Raw genomic sequence first — 19,540 nt, forward strand, 5'->3', positions numbered from 1 at the left:
ATGCAGGAGCTCCAGTGCCCAGAGGCCCCATCCTCATCCCAGGTCACCAGGCACCTCCGAAACAAGAGTTACACCTCCTGTGGCCTCAGGTTACATACACGGACGGTCTCAACCCTCACAGCGCTCACTCCCTTCAGACTGGGGTTTCTCATCCTCTTGACCTTCACTTTCCCCTTTGTAAAATGGGGATAAGACTAGCAATTTCACGGAGTCCTGCCTGGAACACAGCAGTGATGCTGGAGGCATTGCAGCCTCTTTGGAACCATGAGGACAGAGGCCACATGCTAAGAATGGCAGAGCAGCAGTCAGGAGAAGCCTGAGCCCCTGTCCACTTCCTGGAGAAGATCCGTGAGCTCAACTGGCCGCCTCAGGACTTCCTGTCACATGAGGAAAAACACAAAGCCTGTTTGGTCAAACTACTTTAGTCTTGTTTTTGTCACCCAGATGCATACAGACCAACCGTCAAGTGCTGCTACTCCTCTCATCCTCACTCCAGTTCAGAGCAAGTTGCCCGTGGTCACACAGATGGTAAATGGGTGGAGCCAGGACTCAAACTCAGGTTTATTATTATTATTATTTTTTTTTTTTGTATTTTTCTGAAGCTGGAAACAGGGAGAGACAGACAGACTCCCGCATGCGCCCGACCGGGATCCACCCAGCACGCCCACCAGGGGCGAAGCTCTGCCCACCAGGGGGCGATGCTCTGCCCCTCCGGGGCGTCGCTCTGCCGCGACCAGAGCCACTCTAGCACCTGGGGCAGAGGCCAAGGAGCCATCCCCAGCGCCCAGGCCATCTTTGCTCCAATAGAGCCTTGGCTGCGGGAGGGGAAGAGAGAGACAGAGAGGAAGGAGGGGGGGGGGTGGAGAAGCAAATGGGTGCTTCTCCTATGTGCCCTGGCCGGGAATCGAACCCGGGTCTCCCGCACGCCAGGCCGACGCTCTACCGCTGAGCCAACCGGCCAGGGCCTCAAACTCAGGTTTAGATAATGAAATGGAATGCTCACCAAAGAAAGTGAAAACTACTACATATAAGAGCAAGCAGACAGAAGACACAAATCTCAAAATAATTCCAAATAGTGTATGTGTATTACCCCCTCCAAGAGCTGAATTTTAACTAACTGCTCCCCCCCCCCCCATGAATGGGGGCTGCGCTTGGTGACTTGCTTCCAAAGCACAGGGTATGGGAGGGCGGTGGGGAGAAGCAACCGCCCAGGGGAGACCAGCTGGGTGGTCAAGGTTTCACCAACGCAATGTCAGGTGGACAGCATGTCCCCTGGATATGATGGGATGAGAAAGGCACTTCACCTCTGTGGTCTTCCTCCTCCTGAAAACCTACAGCCCCAGGCCAACCGTGAGAAAAACATCAGATCAGCCCTAACTGAGGTACAGTGCATAAAACACCTAACCAATATTCCTCAGACCAATATGACTGTCACGGTCATCCGAACCAAGGAAAGTCTGAGGCGCTGTCATAGACCAGAGGTGGCAGGAGACAGGGTGACTAGATTTACTGTGGTTGGTATGCTGAATGCAGTCGGAAACAGAAAAGGATGTTAGAGAAAAACCAGTGAAATCTGAATCCATGGTGGAGTTAATAACAATGTATCAAGGTTTGCAGTGAACAGTAAAATGAGATGTCAACGGGGAAGCTGGGTATATGGGTATATGGGACCTCTCTGTGCTATCATAACTACTCGTCTCTAATTCTAAAATAAGAACATTTGTTTGGAGGGAAGAAAAGCAAACAGAAGTGGCAGCCCTGGCTGCCTGCACAGGCCACACCCCGGCCACGCCCAATTCGACCACCATGACAATGAGGAGTGAGCACTTCCTGGGTGCCCAGCCCGTGATGGACCCGGCAGGCCATGGCCCCTTCATCCTCACAGCCACTGAGAGGTGCAGGTGGCCACAACCCCGTTTTGCGGAAAAGGAAACTGAGGCTCAGAGAGGCACCTGCCCAAGGTTGCCCAGCTGGGAACTGGCAGAGCTGAATTCGAGGCCAGGCCCACTGTGCTCCAGGATCTGCGCTGCCCCAGCATTGAGCCAGGACAAGGTGGCCCCGGGGCTGAGCTCTCGTCCAGGACCCAGGATGTCCCTTCAGCACCGGCTTTCCAACCTGGGACCCTCAGGAGTCCCCTCTTTCAGCATCCTCAGAGATCGTCAACGGGTGGCCTTTGGTTAGCATCTGGCCCACAGACATGCTGGGTTTGGCTCATGCAAATTTAAAAATGAGTTAGCTGCCAACATGTAAGAACTAGGATGTTTCAAACAAATACTGAGTTCCTATTTCTCTTGAACAACAGAGTTCTCCGGCCACACTGGGCCCTCATTCCTGCAGGCGCAGCGAGCTGGCCCCTCTAGACAGGGCGCGTGCTGTCCGGTTTGCCACCGCCTCCGCCGGCCTGACTCCCTCGTCCACTCCACCTGCAGGCATCTGAGCTGATGGCGGCTCCAGGCTCACATCACTCGGCTCAGACAAGTCTCCGTGGGCTGTTGTACCCACAGACGGGTCCTCGGGTGCTCACAGAGCCTGAGAGGCAGGTTCTGTGATGGGGCCCATTTCATGGAGGAGAAAGCAGGCTCAGAGAAGACAGGGAAGGTTGTACCTAGGGCTGCACAGCTGGTAAAAGTCAGAGCTGGGACTCAAACCGGCTCTTCTGAGACCCTGGCATGACCTTCCCCCTTGGTCCCCACCTCCCAGTCCTGCCTCTGGGATCTCTGCACGTCAGGCCGTGCCTGGCTCTGCTCCCTGTGTCTGCCGGGGTGGGTGTCAATCTCCCAGAATGCTCTGCCGGCTGTGAGCACAGCCCCTCCCACTTCTGTAAGCAGCCCCTGCGTGTCCCATCCTGCCTGCAGGACTGGGCCGGCCAGTCTCACAGTGCCTGCACAGGTCACACAGATGAACCCCCTGCCCTCAGAACCCTCCTGCACAGCCAGGCCCCCCCGCCCCGGCCTCGACCAGCCTGGTGACCGCAGCAGCTGGCGGCCATGGGAAGCTGAGGCCCTGGTGACAGAGGAACAGGGCCGGGGGCTCCCGGAGTGAGCAGCCCCTGCCCAGGAGGACCCCAGTAGCAGGGACAAACTGGTGCAATCTCGTTATAGGTAACGCTGACCCTGGGAGCAGCTCTAGAAAGTTCCTGGATCCCCAAGGATTCTGCTTTTAGCTGGAGGAAAAGCGTTAGCATGGAAACGAGCAGAGGAGGAGCCCTCAGAAGTTCTGCCAAGATGCAGGCTTCCCCATCCAAACTGACACACCGGCCGGGAGGAGACAGGACAGCCAGGAGGGGGAGGCAAGTCATGGGCCTTCTGGAGCCAGTCCCTCTGGGGCCCCAGCTGCTACCCCAGAGCCCCTGCCTCAGCCCCTCCTCCCCACCAGCTGCCCTTGCACCCCACCTCCGGGAGGGGGACCTGACTCACCTCCTCCAGTCGATGGTTTGCTCTGCAGTTATCGCGTCTGAACACCGAGGCACCTGGGCTTTGCTTCTCATCATGGCACTGGTTGCAACTGTCTGATTACAGACAAGGTATAAACGCACATATATGAGTATTAACAGAGCACCTGTGTAGCCCAGAGACCCATATCTGCACAGGCAGGTGTCGCAAGCCCTTCACAAACGAGGAAACTGAGGCATTCAGGAGTTGAGTGACTTAGTGTGGGCCCAACTGCTAACTAGAACCTCTGTCTACCCAGGTTGTCCCAACCGGACACCTGGGGGTCACCCTTGACCCCCCCAATGCAATATCCGACTCACCCTCAATCCCGTCTGAAAATTCTCCCCCAATCCCTGTCCCCATGGCCACTGCCACCTGTCTGCTCCCCCCTTGCCTCCCTTCTCCACAGGGCAGCCTGAGCGACTGTCCTAAAAAACCAACCTGATCCTCCGCTAAGTCCCTCATCGTACTGAGAACCAGATCTGACTCCTAGACATGATCATCAGGCCGCCACCACGGCCACCGACGGGCGGGCCAGAGCCAGACCCCAGGCGTGGCCCAGAGGGCCTCTGCTGGCCTGAACTTCCCTACCAGCTGGGTTGCTTCTACTTGTTCGTTTTGTCCTCACAGTTTTGTATGGAATGCCATCTCTCTAAAAGCAGAGTTCAAGCTTCTCTTTAAAAATCAGAAGCCTCGGCATATGGCAGAGTGACGAGTTGGCGCTGAGCAGTGACTGTGTCGACTGAGGGGACATGTGCTCTCGCCTCGTAGTCCCCAGCCGTGTGACTCATTTCTGCCACCTGCCTGACCCCTTAGTGTTGGGGGTTTCTGACCCCAGACAGACGTGATCTGACCTGACTTGTAAACTTGGTCCTCCATCACTCATGACCCTCCAGCCTGGGGCCTGGACTGCACTGGGGACTGTCATGACCTGGGACCTTTGCACCTGCTATCCCCCCCTCTAGGCATTTCTGCCAGGTCTTCCTTCCTTCAGACCTTCCTAGGGGGTCCCCAATCACGTGTCCCCCTCCCTCCTCCACTGCAGCTCCGTGGGGCGTTCTGTTCACCTTTTCCTTGGTTACTATCTGTTTCCCCACCCAGCTGAGTTCCCTGGGAACAGGGACCACGTCGGCGCTCAGGGCCAGCTCCAGCAGCAACCCGAGCCTGGCGCACAGGGGACATTCAGGCCCTAAGAAATGGGTGGACTGGAATGTGTCAACCGCTGATGCAGACAGGAAGGGCTTCGGCTGGCCTCTCGCCAAGTCAGGCCCAGGCGCCCAAGACCAATGATGACAATCAGTGTCTCCAGACACGGACATTGGCAGGGGCCTGTTCTGGGGTCATTGGGTGGCTCAACACTGGTGTCCCTGCCCTGGCCAGGTCTGTGACCCACTACTGGACACAAGAGGTCACATTAAAAAGAAAGCACTCGCTGGCCCTGGCCGGTTGGCTCAGCGGTAGAGCGTCGGCTTAGCGTGCGGAGGACCCGGGTTCGATTCCCGGCCAGGGCACACAGGAGAAGCGCCCATTTGCTTCTCTACCCCTCTGCCGCGCCTTCCTCTCTGTCTCTCTCTTCCCCTCCCGCAGCCAAGACTCCATTGGAGCAAAGATGGCCCGGGCGCTGGGGATGGCTCCTTGGCCTCTGCCCCAGGTGCTAGAATGGCTCTGGTCGCAACAGAGCACATCGCCCCCTGGTGGGCATGCTGGGTGGATCCCAGTCGGGCGCATGCGGGAGTCTGTCTGACTGTCTCTCCCTGTTTCCAGCTTCAGAAAAATGAGAAAGAAAAAAAAAAGAAAAATAAATAAATAAAAATAAAAAGAAAGCACTCGCTAAAAGCAATGCTCTTCCCTGGATGGGGCCCTGGAACAGAACTGGGGCATGAAAGAAAACTGATGAAATCCAAACAAGTCTGCAGTTTTATGACTGTATGGGACCAAAGCTGGGGTCTGGGCTTTGATGACTGTGCATGGTGACATGGATGACGACCAGGGGAACAGAGCACAGAGCACACGGGAACATTCTGTATTGTCTTTATCAGTTTTCTGCAAATCTGAAATGATGCACAACAGAAAGGTCCTTTGCACAGCATAGGCAAAGCGCCGAGGGAACAGCACAGTGATAATATCAATGTCACCAAAGGTAATAATAGCAGTGAAACCTTACATGACCTCAATTACTGCTCACGATAGTCCTACACAGAGGATGTGACTTAAACTCCATTTTACAGGTGTGGAGACGGAGGCTTAGGGACTCACTCAAAGCAGGACACTTGCAAGTTGATGGACAGGGCTGGCCCCTGGGTGTGCCACCTGCGTAGTCACACAGGCCCCACGCTGGGTCTGATACACTGCGGTCACTGTCTTGAAATTCTCCATAAGCTTTAAAAGGGGCCCCACGAGTCTGCAGCCGGTCATGGAGACGGAGCTGGATCTCCGATCTCCGACTGGGCCCTGAGTGCCCCAGGGTGGGCGTGCTCCACGCTGTGCCTCAGAAAGGTCACTCGCGGCCAGCACGGGGCCAGCACTCCTGGCTGAGAAAACAGCAAGGGGCAAAGGGCGGCAGCACGAGCAGGGGTGGAATCTGGGGGGGACATCAGCAGATGGATTAGCCTAGAGCAAGGAAGGGACGATTGTGTCCTAGAACAGAGAACCACCAGCCACCCACACCCAGTGGCTGGCTCAGTTCAGCAGCCTCCCCGTCAAACTGAGATTCTCCACCTCCCCACGCGATGCGTTCGGCCCAGGTCCCCCGCCACCAGTGTCCACACCAACAGCGGGCTAAGGCCCAGCAGATGGCTATTGTCACATTGTACGTAGCTGGACACTGGTCACCCTGATCGTGCTGGTTACCAAGAACTCCTCAGAGGCTCTGTTGGCTGGCCTCGAGGGTTGTAGGCTCCATGAAAGAATGTTGAAAATAGCACCAATTACCGAGCAGGCAGTAGTATAGTGAACAGAGTGTCAGACTGGGACACAGAGGACCCAGGTTCAAAACCCCAAGGTCGCTGGCTTGAGAGCAGGCTCATCCAGCTTAAGTGTGGTCTCACCAGCTTGAGTGCAGGGTCGCTGGCTTGAGCGTGGGATCATAGACATGACCTCATGGTTGCTGGTTTGAGCAAGGGGTCACTGATTCTGCTATAGCCCCCCCCCCCCCCGGTCAAGGCACATATGAGAAAGCAGTCAATGAACAACTAAGGTGCTGCAACGAAGAATTGATGCTTATCATCTCTCTCCCTTCCTGTCTGTCCCTCTCTCTGACTCTGTCTCTGTCAAAAAAAAAAAAGAAAGAAAGAAGAAAGAGAGAGAAGAGAAAAAGAGAGAGAGAAAGGAAAGAAAGAAAGAGAGAGAGAGAGAGAGAGAGAGAGAGAGAGAGAAAGAAAAGAAAAGAAAAGAAAAGAAAAGAAAAGAAAAGAAAAGAAAAGAAAAATAGCACCAATTAGCGCTGGGAAGCAGAAGACACACACAGACTCCACTGACCCTTTTGTCAAGGTCCCTAAGTGGGCAATTTTCTTCATTCAGTAAGCAGGCCAGAGGCACCCACCAGAACCCAGCGGTGGTAAGGAGCCCCCAGCCTAACTGCACTCTTCCCCAGGGCTGAGCACCCACCAGAACCCAGCGGTGGTAAGGAGCCCCCAGCCTGAGTGCACTCTTCCCCAGGGCTGAGCACCCACCAGAACCCAGCGGTGGTAAGGAGCCCCCAGCCCCCAGCCTGAGTGCACTCTTCCCCAGGGCTGAGCACCCACCAGAACCCAGCGGTGGTAAGGAGCCCCCAGCCCCCAGCCCCCAGCCTGAGGGCACTCTTCCCCAGGGCTGAGCAGCCACCTCCCAACAGTGGAAGGAACCTGCTTCCTAGGGGAGGCCCACTGCTACCTGTTCCAGGCATCCAAGCGGCCCTGAGGACCTCTTCTCAATCCATCCTTTGTGCCCATCAATCAGCCAGGTCTGTCCTTCAGCCGGTGACCTGCACACTGGCCCGTGAGCCTCCCACAGTGACCACAGTCACTGTCACTGCACTGGTTCCATCCCCACGGCCTCGTCCTCCACCAGAGGCCCCGGGTGCCACTCTCAGAGGTCCTTCACAAGAACCCCCTGTGTGTCCCACGGGCCCCTGAGCAGGAAAAGGGATGGTTTCCAGGGTCTGGGAACTCAGACTGGAAGGGAGAGACAGAGAGAGCATGCTGGGGATGGGGTGGGGGAGGGGCGGTGAAGGGAATCAGAGGGGGAGGGGACAGACAAACAGAGGGGAGATGGGAGCAGACAGAAAACCAAACTAGGGGAGGAAAACATGAGAGAGAAAGAGAACAGGTGAGGGGGTATTTAGAAAGAGGAAACATGGAAATAAGGAGGGGGGATGGGGAGGAGAGGGGGAGTGGAAATGGAGGGATGGGGAGGGGGCAGTGAGGAAATGAGAGAGAAGGGGGGAGGGGCTGGGTGGCCCTAAGGTGGGCCAGGCAGGAGGTGGCAGGGGGTTGGGGGTCAAGGCTGGGGACAGAGAGACAGAGGGGAGGGGACTGATGGTGCTGGGGGAGTCAGTCCCTGGGTCAGGGCCTCTCCAAACCCAAGCCAAGTCACTGTGCCTGGCAAGGACGCGCAAAACCAACCCCGCCCGCCTCCACCATATGCCAACCACATCCCTTTGTCACGGAAATCATATTTTAAAGGACAAAGGCCACCTGAGAAGCCAGATCAGCCTGTTGAGTGGACTCCATCTTGCCTTAGGGGCAATCCTTCACTCTTTCCTCATTTTATTCAGGAGTCCTGGAAACCTCTGGTCTAAACCTCCACCCCAAGGCCTAGCTGCAGGCCTCCACAGGATCCCAGCCCTCTGCGGCCGCAGAGAGGATGGAGGGGGAAGACCAGGCTAAGCATGCAGTCTCCAGGCCTCTAGCCCCACGTCAGCCCACACCTCTGGCGGGGGCCTCATCTGTCAGGGACACAGCCGTATCCCCATGAATGGCACCTGGTATACAGTAGATGCTTAATCAGTGCACACTGGGTCATTGACCCAGAGCCCTCTGTCTCCCCGGGGGTTCGCCTTCAGCCTCAGGCCTCCAGCCCGGGACCCTGCCCTGGACCCTCCACCTGCAGAGGCAGCCGGACCCAGTGGCTCCATTCACACAGCAGCTGGGAGGAACCTCCCGGGAGTTCTGCTGCACGAGCAAACCCAGTCCCCAAAGGTTCCACGCTGTATGATTCCATTTATAGAACATTTTTGAAATAGCTCGATTTTAGAAATGGAGGGCAGATTAGCGGTAGCCAGGGCTTGGTTGGAAGTGGAGACACAGCCTAAATAAAATAAAATAAAATAAAATAAAATAAAATAAAATAAAATTGTATAGACCTGATACGGTTGTACAGAACTTAAGGAGCACACAAACGAGTGTGTGCAAAAGTGGAGAGAGCTGAGGAAGAACAAGAGCATTGTATCGACGTCAATATCCTGGCCATAATGCTGTCCTACAGTCCTGCAAACTGTTACCACCGGGGCAACTGGGCAAAGCGTACAAGGGCTCTCTGTGCTATGTCTTCCAGCTGCATGTGAATGTACAAATCATCTCAATAACGAATGCTAATTACACGCGCTCGCACACGGCACACACAGAGAACTGAGAACAGACCGTGTTTCCCCACCTCCAGCCTGGCCACCTCCAGCCTGGCCACCAGCACCTCTGCCCGGACCATCCCAGCAGCTCTAACCTCCTAACCTCCACCCTTAGGCACCCAGCAACTTCCTGCACATGGCCCAGACGCAGGGCAGATCACCTCCCCAAACCTTCCAGGGCCAAGTCCTTGCACTGACCCCATGACCTTCACATCCGGCTCCAACACGCCACCCGCTCAGACCTCCTTACTCCCTCCGCTGCCCCGACACCTGTATACTCTCTGCCCTCCAGGGCACCAGCCACCATGTGCCGCTGTGCCCGGCCTTCCCTGACCCCCACTCCTGCCCCAGATACACCTCTCCTCACTTTTCTCTCTCCCCACTTTTCTCTCTCCCCTGGGGCACATGATGTATTATCACTGTACTGTCGCCCACCAGAGGGCAGGAACATTCTCTGCCCTCCCTGGGTTCCAAGATGAAATAGAGCCCAGTTCATATGGATGAGTGGCTATTTGTTGAATGAATGAAAGGAAAGAAGGGAGGTGGATGGCTATTTGGCATCAAAGGAGTTAAGTTGAGCCCAGGGTTTGGGGCAGGAAGAGGTCAAGTGCTGGGGTCACACATGTGGCAGCAACCGGAATAGACAAGGAGAACTTACAGGAGAACATGGGGACAGGGAGAGGTAGTGTGTGCACAGAAAGGGACAGGCAGGGCTGTCTCCAGGCACAAGATCTCCAGGTTTCCAGCAGCAAAAGCCCAAGGTGCAAGGAGAAAGAGGCCCAGGATAGTACCCCGCAGGCCAAGCCCTGCTGCCTCCCCCACCTGCACCCCGCACGCGCTTAAGAAAACCAGGAACAGGTTGGGATGGAGGCCTAGCTCCCTTTCTGGGGCCCCCTGGGGGCCCAGGGGCCAAAGCTTAGGGGCTTTCCACCACCTGCCTACCCACAACACCCCCTAACTTGTGGCCCACGCTGCTTTGTGAAGAAGGGCAGGAGGAGCGGTGAGGGTCGCAGAGGGCCCTCCCATCTGGACTTGTGACGCCCCCCCTCACCCCCCCACGGAGCAGCCAGCACAGGAGGAGCGGTGAGGGTCGCAGAGGGCCCTCCCATCTGGACTTGTGACGCCCCCCCTCACCCCCCCACGGAGCAGCCAGCACAGGAGGAGCGGTGAGGGTCGCAGAGGGCCCTCCCATCTGGACTTGTGATGCCCCCCCTCACCCCCTCACTGAGCAGCCAGCACAGACAGCAGGGGCCCTTCAGCCAGCACAGTAAATTGTATCCCACTGACAAATCCCTCTGGTGGCAAGAGTCCCCCTTCCTAGCTGCGAGATCTCGGCCACTTCGCCTCTCTGTGCCTTGGTTTTCTCACTTGTTAATGGGGTCAGGGTGTACGCCCATACGCCTCCTTAGAAAACAGTCAGCGCTCAATGAATGCTGGCTAATTCCATTATTATTATTCCCCCTGAATTCATATTCTTCTCACATGCCACCATGAGCTTGCAGACAGCCCAAGCATACAATTTTAGTTTTTAGTATTAAATGCATCCAGTTTCAATACATGAGCATTTAAACAAAATCCCAATTGCGGGAGCCACTTCTAGTACCGTTTTAATGTTTAATTTACAAGGAGCCTCAAGCGCAGTTAAGTGCCAGGATACCTCTTGGCCACTGAGAGGCATAGCTCATCTGTCAGTTAGGGTGCCTGGCTCACAGTAGGTGCTCAATAAATGCCCGCTGGCCAGACAGTACCAGAGTGCTGGAGGCTGCCCTGGGCAGCCAGCCTGTTGAGCAGACTGCAGTCTCCCATCTCTCTCCCAGCAATGGCCGCCTCCATCTGAGCCCCTCCTGGCTACCTCCCCTCCCCCACACACAAGCACTCTCAGGCCATTGCCCAAGGCTGCTGGAGCCAGGTCCAGGCCAGTAAAGAGCTGCCAGGCATGAGAGAGGAAAGGGTGGACCCAGGGTCACAATGCTGAGATCCCCAACCTAGGTCACAGTGGGCGCCTCCCAACCAGTGCCGGGCAATGTCCAGCTGTGAAGCAGCGCCCCCCCCACCCCCAACCCCACCCCCCGGCTCCAGCTCCTCAGCCCATTTAAAGCCGCAGTACCCCTCTGCCACTGGGTTCCCACCAAGTAGCAGGAACTTTGGCCTTGGCCTCAGGTCTGGCCATGTGACAAGGTGTGATGATATTAGCCAGGACGGGCACCTGGACGAATTTACTGCTTAATGAGATGTGGTTCATTTTCCCAAAGGAAAGGTGACCACGGACAGAACCAAATTGGAGAGCATTCCAGGATCCTTGGGCATCAAAGGGATCGCACTCTCTCCAGATGCCCCAACCGCAGCTGTAGGCGTCCCCTAGATGTCTGCACTAGGAGAGGACCCATCTCTGCTCATTACGTCCCCGCACCTGCGGAGGCCGGCTGAGACTGCCCGCCCTCTGCCCAGCCCACGGAGGCCGGCTGAGACTGCCCGCCCTCTGCCCAGCCCACACTCGCTCAGGAACGCTGTAACCTCGTGTCCAGCGGGCGCCACACCTCGGGCCATATGCGCCCTCCCACAGTCCTCTCCTCGCTTATGTCAGCAACTTCCCCTGACCTCCCTTCTCTGCTTTCCGTCATGTGCAGAAGTCAGAAGCACGCAGCGCTCCAAACAGTTATCTGCCCATTGCGCCTGCCTGGGCGTTACCTTCTGCGGGTAGCGGGCAGGGACCCAGCGTTACCATGTCTTCCTCCTTTGATGCCCAATCCACAGCTCCCACTGCACACTTGGCACGTCACTGGGGGGCCTCCTCTGCGCGTCCATCAAGGACACCAGGGCTCTGCGAAGGGCAACGGGTGCCCACGGTGTCGCCTGGCCAGTGGTCACAGACCGGACTCAGACCTGACCGCCCCTCCACTTCACCCAGGTGGGTGCCCACTGGGGCCCCCAGCCTTTCTCTCTCCACCTGAGAAGACCTGGTAAGACCCCTGAGGGCAACAGAAGAGATGCGGGGGAGGGATGAAAGGTGGAGGGGGACCAGGAGGCTTTGTGACTGTGTGTGACACAGGAAGGCAGAGAGAGGCACAGACACCAGAGACACGAGGACAGAAGTGGAGACAGGCAGACGAAAGACACAGAAACAGGGACCCTGACACACGATGTCAGGGAAACAGAGACCGGCAGGGGCCAGAGCCCCTCGGTGGACCCCAGGGTGTCCAGTGAACACAGGGTCCGTGATGGGGAGGACGTGGAAGAGGTAGACTGGAGAGGGACCCACGACACTCCGGGGACCTGTCCCCTGAAGACCCAGCATCACCTGGGATGGGTCGCTGGGCAGAGCCTCTGTTGAGGGGCCCTCTCCTGAGTGACCCCCTCAGCCAAGCTAGCGGTGGTGGTCCTACTGTGAGCAGCGGGGGAGGCTAAGGGAGGAATGAGCTGCCCGATCCAGCTCCCACCGGTGGGCTGGGTGTTGGCTCTGCACAATCCCATGGGGGCAGTGGTAGAATCGTCAGCCCCTCCTCAAAAGGGAGCTTTCGCCTGACCAGGCGGTGGCGCAGTGGATAGAGCGTAGGACTGGGATGCGGAAGACCCAGGTTCGAGACCCCGAGGTCGCCAGCTTGAGCGAGGGCTCATCTAGTTGAGTCCAACATCGCTGGCTCAAGCAAGGGGTTACTTGGTCTGCTGAAGGCCCGCGGTCAAGGCACATAAACAAACAAACAAAAAAACAATAAAAAAGGGAGCTTTCTACAAACCAACCCCAGCAGCCGACACACTGAGCACCTGCTGGGTGCAGCAGGGCCGTCTGAGCCGTGTGGCGCCCTGGCCAGACAGCCAGGGCCACCGGCTGCTCCTCTCCCCTCCTCCACCTCCGTCTGCCTCAGCGGCTCTTGTACAAAATGGGGCCAGTGGTGGTAGAACCTCAGCACTGAGGAAATGAGGACAGAGGTCAGCCCAGTGGCCACCATACCTGCATGGGACCCATCTGGCCAGAGTGAGCTAACTGAGCCACTTGGGTCACAGGGCCACTTCCCAACCAAACCTAGTGGGCAGAGAGCAGCTGCTGAGACGCCAGGGGGCTGGGAGTGAAGGCTGGGCAGGGGACCCAGACACACAGCCATGCACAGGACCGGAGTGGCCAGGACCCGCCGTTCCGAGTCCAACCCTGCCTGCTCAGCACAGCGCCGCCATCTCGCCCGAGTCCTCAAGGCCGAGCCCCACTGCTATGAGAGCATCTCTCTCCTCCCCTCCCTCTCTCCCACACTCACTAAATAGGACCAGGCACCATGCGAGGCATGAATGCACCACAGATCTTTGCCAAGGCAGAGACCGTGGCTTGTGAGCTGACAGGCCCCCTGACATTTCTATGAGCCTCTCAGATTTGTCTTCAAAATCAACTGATTACACATAAAAAATCTACATCCTCAATCTCTTTCTTATAAAGCAAGGCAAGTTCAGGCCATTCTTAGCCTTTATTCCTGGCTGGAGTTGAGGGCACCTAACCTCTTCTGTTGGCCACAGTCCCCACCCAGCCCCTTTGTCTCTCTCAGAGCCCTAGCTGATCCTGGTGAGTTCTGGAATTTTGATGCCTGCGACGTGGAGAGCATGGGGCTCTGGACTCGAACATGTCAATGCCTAAATGGCTAAGTTAAAATGTTCGAACTTTTGTGAGCCTCAGTTTCCTCATCTGTAAAGTGGGAACGGTAACAGGCAACACCTGTGTACCACGAAGACCACGAAGGGCAAGTCAAGTGCTAGCTTCTGCCGCCCAAAGACAAGCCCAGGAAACTGGCTGCTCGCATCACCTTAACTACTAAGTCAGGGATGAGACAGTCCCTGTACCTACTCCTGAAAAACCGTAGGTCTGGGGGAGACAACACGTGAAAACACAGTGACTCCCAGAGGTGCTATGGCCACAGCGTCAAGAGCCCTACGGATGCCTAACCTGTGGTGGCACAGTGGATAAAGCGTCGACCTGGAAATGCTGAGGTCGCCGGTTCGAAACCCTGGGCTTGCCTGGTCAAGGCACATATGGGAGTTGATGCTTCCAGCTCCTCCTCCCTTCTCTCTCTCTCTCTCTCTCTCTCCCTCTCTCTCTCTCTCCTCTCTAAAATGAATAAATTTAAAAAAATTAAAAAAAAAAAAAAAAAAAAAAAAGAGCCCTACGGATGGCAGAGCCCAGCCTGAGGACGCTGTGAGGTCACAGTGATGCCCCCAATGGTGATGGTGTTTGGACAAGGGTACACGCTCAGTCGTGTGTCCCATGAACCAGGGAGAAGCTGGTATGTTCCCATGTAGGCCTCAACAAACAGCTCCCCCAAAATAAAAAAAACCCTCCTTGTCAAAAGGAATTTTGTCCCCACATACCCTCAAAACCTCAACAAGAATGCAATGTTTTTTTTAAAAAATATGGTTCCCAAACCAACCTGCCAGGTGCCCTCGGTCCCTCCCCAGCGTGTACAACATCAGATATCCAGAGACCCATGAGCCTGTGAGCACCCAGTGACACTGGGGGACAGTTCGGTGGGGGCTGCAGGGGGATTGCTGGGGACCTGCACCACTTGGCCCTCCATTGTCCCACTAATATTTGCCATCTGCTCATGTTGCCTTTTTACCGCGAGGGATGATGGGGGCAGAAGGAGGAGGAGAGGCCAGTTCAGGGCTGGGAGAAGGCGCCATAGAACCTCGTCTGCCTTCTTTGTGTTGCGCCTTCCTGGCCTCCACCAGCAGATAAAGCCCCAGCCAAGCCTGCCTCCTTCCGGGAGCCACCCTCCAGGGGGACTGGGCAGAGGGGAGGGGCAGGCTGCCCCGCGGGGCTGTGAGCCTCCCTTCCTCCCTCTCTGCTAGGCTGGGCATTGTAGGGAGGGAGCTGGGGGAGGGGGGGAGGCAACCAGAGGAGGGGAGGAGACATCCAACCCCTCTGACGACTCCTGCAGGCCGGCCTGGGCAGGGCAGCTCCGCCCACAGCCTCCATTACCTCTACGAGAGCCCATGTGGCAGCCCCAAGCCTCAGGGAGAGAGGAAGGTGTGGACTCACCACCCCAGCTCTCCACTGCTTAGAAAAACTGGGGAGGCCATCAAGGGCCATGGAAGCCACAAATGCATCCACTGATTCATATTTACTGCACACCTACGATGTGCTCAACCCAGGTGGGAAACTCTAAATGCCTATAGACAGGAATTGAGAATGGGCGACTTGGGCCAGACGGTGGCTTGGCAGAAATGCTGCTCAGGGACTGAGACCTCTGCTTTTTCAAGAAAAGCCAAAAGTGCAAATTCTTATGTACAACTTGTTTTAAACGCTGGCAACGAATTCAAATTAAGTGTATACATACACCAAGCTGGCCAAAGAATATATTTTAATGGGGTAGATTTCCCCAAAGATCTCCAGTTTGCAACCTTGGCCACTCGGGCTATATAGTTCCTGCCTTTGGAAAGATCACAGAGGGAGGAGACAGACTGAACAAGGTCAAAGCTGGATCAAAGCCTGGCTCTGCCACTTATGCTGTGTGACCCTGGGCAAGTGAACAGACCTCTCTGAGCCTCAGCTCTTTTCCTCACGGACTGGAATAATTATACCTCTGGGGTGGTTCAAGGAAACTGAGACAAGGCACAGAAAGCCCTTCATATACCTGCTCAATATAACAACAGTAGTTGGAGCAACAGTAGATGCTCAATAAAATTGTGAGCTGTTAGTCATGCTGCTGCTAAAAACCAAAAGCTCCTCCTGCTGGGGCTGGGTGGGGTGGGGGCAGAGAAGTGAAGGGGCTGCCTTTCCACTCTCCCCTGGTCCCAGATGCCTCTGAAAGGGAGGGGCCACGGGGTGCTGACCATCAGCCTAAAATTCAGATCTAGGAGAGCGCTGGGTGTGACATCCAGGTGCAACTTTTTCCCACAGCATTTCACATTTAGAGGGAAAACCCCCTAAAAAACAGATGTATAGCTTTTTCCCAAAAATAGGAAAATCTGGCTCCCCCCTCCCATTTCTGTCAGGCTGCCGCTGGTCCAGGTCCAACCCTCTAGACGAGACTGGGCTCTGCACTCACCGCGGTCACACCACTCCTGACCGTCACACCAAGCAGACGCAGACACACGCGCAGATCTGTGACCAGACCGCTCTGCAGGTCTCTGCGGGGTGAACAGGCAGGCCCCAGGCCAGGCCAGGAATACACCCCCAGTCAGCCTGGCTCTGTGTGGGTGTCAGGACTTGGCCCCAGGTCGTTTTGCTATGAGCCAAAGAGCCTTCCTTGGAAAGCACCACACTCTTATCCATTGGAAAATTAATCAAAATGACACCTCGTGAACAAGATGTTTTGGCTGGCAGAAAACAAACAGTGGTTTACAACAAATTAGCAAGGCTGCTCTGTGCCCCTGGGCACACATGCCCAGCAGAGGGCCAGGCACAGTGAGCAGCACAGCCTTGGTGGCCACTAAGCCATGACTGGGCCAAGGCCCAGAGGACACGGTGACACGTACACCTGCGGCCAGCATGACTCTAGCTCCATCCAACACTTTCACTTCTCCAAACGATCCCCAGATGCTGAGCCCTCGGCGACAGGCACGGCTGACAGCCCCTCCCTAGGCAGGGGTAGGAGATCTGAGTCTCTCACCTGAAGCCTTTCTTCTCTCCCAACTGCACAGGAGGCTGAGCCCCCATGCTGTGAGGACTGCAGAGAGCTCAGGGCACAGGGTACTTTGGAGGCTGAGGAAACGCACTCCTAACTCCTAACAACTGAACTCGAAAACCTGGAGGCTACCCACGCGTCCTGCTCAGCTCTCCTGTTCAAGTTCCAACAAGACATCGCGGACCCCGGATGCCAGCCTCAGCTTAGAGCAGAGGAGGCCTGGAAACTTCTTCAGGTGATGCAAATCTGACTAAGTCACCCCCTTTCCTATGAACCCTTCCATGGCTCCCCATTGCCCTTAGAACAGTTTTTAGTTCCTTTGTGTGGCCTGAGGCTCTGACCTCCTCTCCCTCCTCTCTCTCCCTGCTCAACCCACCCAGCCCAGCCAGTTTCCTGCTCCCCCTCCAGTAGCAGGCTGAGATCCACCCCAGAGCCCTGTGCCTGCGGGTTCTGCTGCTGGGTGCACCGCTCTGACCTCAGACTGACTCCTCCTCATGATCCTAGTCTCCGGTAACATGGCCCCTTCCTCCAAGGCCATCCCGATCCCTGCCTCGGAATAAGTCAGGGCCCTGTTTAGAAACAACTATCTACTGAATTTACTTAGGAGTTGGTCATTGTCAATATTCACCCACTAGACCAGGGGTCTTAAACTCGCAGCCCGCCGAACAATTTTGTGCAGCCCGCAGACTAATCCACGAAGTTCAAAATATTTTGGATAAAATTAAGTTAGCCTAGGGGCCTACTTGTATTTTTCATTTCTCTAGCATCCTAGCTAGATATTAGCTTAGTTAATAGCAGTTGTGATGCGAACTACAGTTTCTGGTCGTTTTGTGACACTGAGTAAACTGCATGTACAATTGTGCTTGTTGTACTGATTTTTTTTTGTTTTCAACTGCAGTGAGAAAAGTGTTGCGTAACAGTTGCCTTTTGTAGACCTAGTGCGGCCCGCCGAAGGGCTGTGATCTTGCTCTGCGGCCCACATGCTGAGTTGAGTTTGAGACCCCTGCACTAGACACACACACTTAGGCAATCCGGGATACCGTTAAGGATGTGGGTTCATATGCCCAGGTCCGGCTGTATGGCCCTGGGTCGCTGCTCTGTGCCTCAGTTGGCTCACCTGTAGAATGGGGAGGTAAACAGTGCCTCCCCCGTGGGCACCGAGTTGAAAGCAGTGCCCGGATCTGCAGGGCTGGCTCTGCGTCGCTACCACCATGACACCCACTCAGCACTGAGGGATGAAGCAACCTGCTCTGAAGGAGAGCTGGCTTTTCAGACCCACCAAGCTCAGAACCCTCCTCCAGAGACTCCTGGATTATTTCTCTTCCCACCACTTTTGTGGAGGATCAGGTCCCTCTGCCTCAAATCCAAACCAGTTTTCCAGCGAGCAGATGACCGTGCCCACGTCAGCTAACCGACGGTTAAGCTATCTGAGGTTTCCAGGGGCTCCGCCACCTACCCACAGTCACACAGCTAAAAAATGCCACAGGGAAAGAGAAGTGAAGCTCTTGGCTAAAATCTCAGAACAGTCAAAGGATCAATGTAAAAGTATAATCAACAACTTTTCCTTTCTGCAGCGCAGCATGAAAATATAGGCTTTTGTATAATAAAAACACATATCCTGTGGCATGAAAACATGCACATTTCTGGTCCTGGGTGCTGAGGGCCCAGGGTGCCAGGTGGCCTTTGGTCTGAGGACTGACCGTAGACCTCTCCGGCAGCTCAGCTCAAGGTACAGGGCCTGGGCTTCAGGAGGAGGCCGTAGGAGGTGGCATACCATATTCCCGGGCTCCTCCTCCCCCGTGGCATCCTGGGGCCAGCCCAGGTCGCAGCCAGCATCAGGCACACGGGTCCCTGGTGCTAAGGCAGAGCGGTGAGGACCCCACCCCCCTAGATGGCAGTTCCAGTGGTCAGAACTGGGCTCAGAAAGACCTGGCAGAGCCCAGCCGTGCAGAGAGCTGTCCTGGGTCCAGGCTTCACAGGTGTGAATCCCAGCTCTGCCACTTCTGTGCGGGCAAGCAATTCCACCCTTTGGCACCTGAGTTTCCCTATCTGAAACACAGGGACAATGACCAGACCTACCTTACAGGGTGGGATATGAGGTCCTTGCAAAGTCAGGCCCCCTATCACAAGCCCTGATGACCATTATTCTAGAAAAGCCCCTTAACTTGCACCCTGGGGGAAGGTGCAGCCCTAGAAACTCTCGGGCTGGCATGTGTGTGTGGTTGTGTGTGTGTGTGTGTGCGCGCGTGCCCTGCTCACCTGCACTGCCGGCCCCAGACAAAGTTCTCCTGGGACCAAGATCAACATGCTGGGGGTGCAGAATGACTCACCACCCCTTGGCTGTGACAAGTTTCCTGGAACAAGTCACCACTGGTAGGCCTGGGGGCCCCGCGCCGGGCAGGATGAAGAGGCGCAGGTCCTGGCAGGCCCGGCCACAGCCAGCGGGACCCTGCTGCAGGCGTGGGCAGGGGACCCCCTGCTCAGAGCCTCCCTCACAGGCCTGAGTCTCCATGCCAGCACTGACCTCAGATGCCTGTCTCTCCCGCTCCAGCTCCTGGTCTCCACCTCCTATGGGGACACCAGTGCCAACCACAGGGGGACAACTGTATGGACTACAGAAAAAGACTCTGCAGTGCAGAGACCAAGGGCCTCTGACCTCCCTCCTTCTATGTGCTTCTGAAGCCATCAATGAGCAGAGCGCTGTGTGAGTCAGGTGTTCATGGTCACACAGGAAGAACTACTCGAACCTCAGGGAGAGGAGGGCAAAGGACACAGCTTATGATTGTTGCTGGAAGGCAAAATAATGGCATTTGTTTGGAGAAGGGAAAATCCTGGAGGGCTTCTCAGAAGAAGTAGCATTAACTTGGGTTGTGCAGAATAGAAGTTTCTAGACCATGAGATCT

The 19,540-nt window shown here is 55.9% G+C and overlaps 1 protein-coding gene and 1 long non-coding RNA gene across 2 annotated transcripts in view; one reads left to right on the top strand and one right to left on the bottom strand.

Moving 5' to 3' along the window:
* BCAS4 (breast carcinoma amplified sequence 4) overlaps window positions 1–19,540 on the bottom strand; it is a 52,778-nt gene that overhangs the window by 3,953 nt on the left and 29,285 nt on the right. The gene's annotated exons all lie outside the window — the stretch shown is intronic.
* LOC136406832 (uncharacterized) lies at window positions 11,726–17,907 on the top strand. Its single transcript, XR_010751718.1, has 3 exons — window positions 11,726–11,993; window positions 16,654–16,872; window positions 17,825–17,907. It is a non-coding gene; the product is annotated as an uncharacterized lncRNA (long non-coding RNA).

This window comes from Saccopteryx leptura, chromosome 5 (assembly GCF_036850995.1).
Source record: "Saccopteryx leptura isolate mSacLep1 chromosome 5, mSacLep1_pri_phased_curated, whole genome shotgun sequence".
In the NCBI taxonomy this organism is placed as follows: domain Eukaryota; kingdom Metazoa; phylum Chordata; class Mammalia; order Chiroptera; family Emballonuridae; genus Saccopteryx; species Saccopteryx leptura.